This window comes from Aplysia californica, unplaced genomic scaffold (assembly GCF_000002075.1).
Source record: "Aplysia californica isolate F4 #8 unplaced genomic scaffold, AplCal3.0 scaffold01513, whole genome shotgun sequence".
Classification (NCBI taxonomy): Eukaryota; Metazoa; Mollusca; class Gastropoda; order Aplysiida; family Aplysiidae; genus Aplysia; species Aplysia californica.
The window spans coordinates 44,981-47,926 of record NW_004798783.1 but is presented as its reverse complement, the minus strand read 5'-3'; the positions used below and the strand labels follow the sequence as shown (position 1 = coordinate 47,926).

The window sequence follows — 2,946 nt, the reverse complement described above, 5'->3', positions numbered from 1 at the left end:
GGGGGGTTGATATGTTTTCATAAAGTGTGTAGATCTGTGATGACGTACGTGGGGTAGGCTAAAGGAGGAGCAGATGAAATGCATCACGTGATCTAGCATCAGCTCAAACAAAATGCCTGGTTTAAAATCTAACTACGTTTTTACTTTGGCCAGTATGTCTCCCTTACTCTATATCGGCTTCTACGGATTACTTGGCATGTGGCAAGTAGCAATGTCATTTTTCAGTGTTATAAAACCCCTGTGATGGCATTAGCTTTGAGTGTAGGGAGAATGTGGTGTAGTAGAAAGGTTCATCCATGTTCATAACATTTAAGAGTGTGGCCACTCTACAGGTCCTGAGACTCGCGATGGAGAACAACAAGAACGATTGTGACAACCAGAAACAAGATATTGAGAACATGAAAGCAAGTATGGAGAAGAACAAGAAAGAGGTCCTTCAACTTCTAAACTCACAGAAACAAGACATCCAGGAGAAGGTAAGGATGACCCTAGAGGACCTTGAAGCGGGGTTTGGAAGCATGATACAGGTGAGAATCTTTCATAAATTACAACCGACTCCGCCTTAGAACATTCTGGGCAAACATCCGGTCTGTTATGGGGAACCAGTTCTAAAAATAGAAATCGGGCCAAGAACCCATCTGGACTAAGAACAATGCCTATCTCTGAGCATCTTGCTTGATCACCCTTTTCCCTAACAGATAACGCGGGGTCGTCTTGCCTGAAAGCTAAGGGGACAGGTAGAAAGAGATGTTGGGGAGATTGGAGTGAGGATGTGGTGGGCTAGCGGTCGACTAGGTTGTTACATTACATTCACGCTAAGACTTACACAAACCATATTTTTATGGAGCTATGTTGATTGGAGCAAGCGATAAGTTATTTTAGAGTTAGTTGTTTTTTTTTATTTCTTGTTCTGTGTAGCTCAAAACCCATTGTCTTACAAAAGCTGTCCCATTCACTAACTGGTCAGTCTTTTGCTTGACTAGCGCAGCATTGAGACTGGTTCTATTTCCTACCAGAAGGAAGAGGAGGAGGAGATGAAGGAAAGTACAAAATGCATGGCCCGAGTCGGAATCTTCTGCTGGGTACTTTTCAGCGAGGGTTGCTGGATGAGTTTTTCTCACTCTGTTTTCCTCCTATTTGGACCTCCCTAAGATGGATGTTGAGTCGAAGGTCCCGCCTCTAAAATAACCTTACAACCTTACTGTGTTGAGAGGACATTTATCAAAATATGTGCTTGACGCGAAGTGGATTTTTAGAGAAGAGAAAGTGTAGCAGACCAGTCTAATGACGTCACAGAAATAAGACAAAACCTCCCTTACAATGTCAGGTATTCGCTGACACCCGTATCGACTCTGTCACTGACAGATTTACGTGACTTACGTAGACTGTGGCAACTAACGATACAATTGGGTCATTAACTTTACTTTTTTACTTCTATAAGGAATGGCATGTGGTTGAAAATCCCCAAATATTTATCATCAACTTTAAGAATAACGTCACACCACAGGTGTTGAACCACACGTTTGAGGAGAAGAAGAAAGAAGATCTTGAACAGAGGGAAATTCTGGAAAAAGTCCAAGCAGACATGGAGTACAACAAGTCAGGGTATCTCCAACACAAGCAGGACATCCTGGACAATGTGACAGCAACTGTGGAGGCTCTTGAAGCGGGCTTTGAGCACAGGATGAGCGCTATGAACAGCCAGCTACAGGTGAGAATCTCTCGGAATATTTCACTTTCACTATCGTAACAAGGAAACTGACTGAGGGGGAAATTCAGACTTTGACCGAGGGATTCACTGAGAGATGCACTGGGAAATTGACTGAGTGATTCACCGGGAAATTGAATGAGCGATAAATTGACAAAAATGACTGAGTGATAAACTGGGAATTGACTGAGTGATATAAATACTGAGAAATTGACTGAGTAATAAACTGGGAAATTGACTGATTGATAAACTGGGAAATTTACTGAATGACAAACTGGGAAATTGACTCACTGATTGACGGATAATTCTTCACTTACGGCGCATTCAGACCAAAGATCTGCGTCCTTCCGTCACACGTGGGGCTCTATTACTTCTTACTTCTCAACACATGGACATTCTCGTCTGTCTGTGTACTTTGTTTTACGACGTCCATTAAACTTCTCTCTGTCAAGTCCCGTGTTTTGGGGCAAGTTCAGCCAGATTAATTGTTCTGGAACTTATTTTTTTGTTGAAAAAAGTTAAATCTGATGTCATATTCGTCCTCCTGGTCCATCTTTGATGCGACAATAAACTAAATATAATAGAATTCATCAATTCCCACTATATTACAAAACATAGATCAGTCGTGTGGCCTCAATTTGCCCAAGGCGATAAAAAGCACTCCAACGAATGGACGTGTATTGTGATATGAACAGGCTATGTGATAAACACCCCTAATGTTTATCATAGTCCTCAATAATGACGTCACATTACAGGTATTGACCAACATCTTTGAGGAGAAGAAGAAAGACGATCTTGAACTGAAGCAGAGTCTTGAGAAAATGAAAGCAGCCTTCGAGGAGAACAAGAGAGAGTGTGTCCAACACAAGCAGGATACCCTGGACAATGTGACAGCAACCGTGGAGGCTCCTGGGAGCAAACTAAGCGCTGTAGAGAACAAGATACTGGTGAGAGTTTCTCCTTGTGTTTGACTTTCGCTGTTGTTGCTGGGAACTTGAACCAGGGTCTGGGGTGGAGCGGTTAGGCGCTTCCCTGTCACATGCAGGACATCTGAGTTTGATTCCCGAGTGGGAAATTTTTTTATTGAATATCTTGGTCTTTTTGCTGGGATGTTAAATCCCTCTCAGCCTGTTATAGCTCTAACAGGCAGGGTCGGGAAACTACCTCCTAAATGATCTAATTTGTGGCAGTGGGGTCGTAAAGAACACCTACATAATTCTTTTTTATTTGGTTGGGGG

At 42.5% G+C, this 2,946-nt stretch overlaps 1 protein-coding gene across 2 annotated transcripts in view; it reads left to right on the top strand.

Moving 5' to 3' along the window:
* The window catches only part of LOC101854228 (microfibril-associated glycoprotein 4), a gene marked incomplete at its 3' end in the record, with an annotated part of 18,857 nt that overhangs the window by 9,471 nt on the left and 6,440 nt on the right, over nt 1-2,946 (top strand).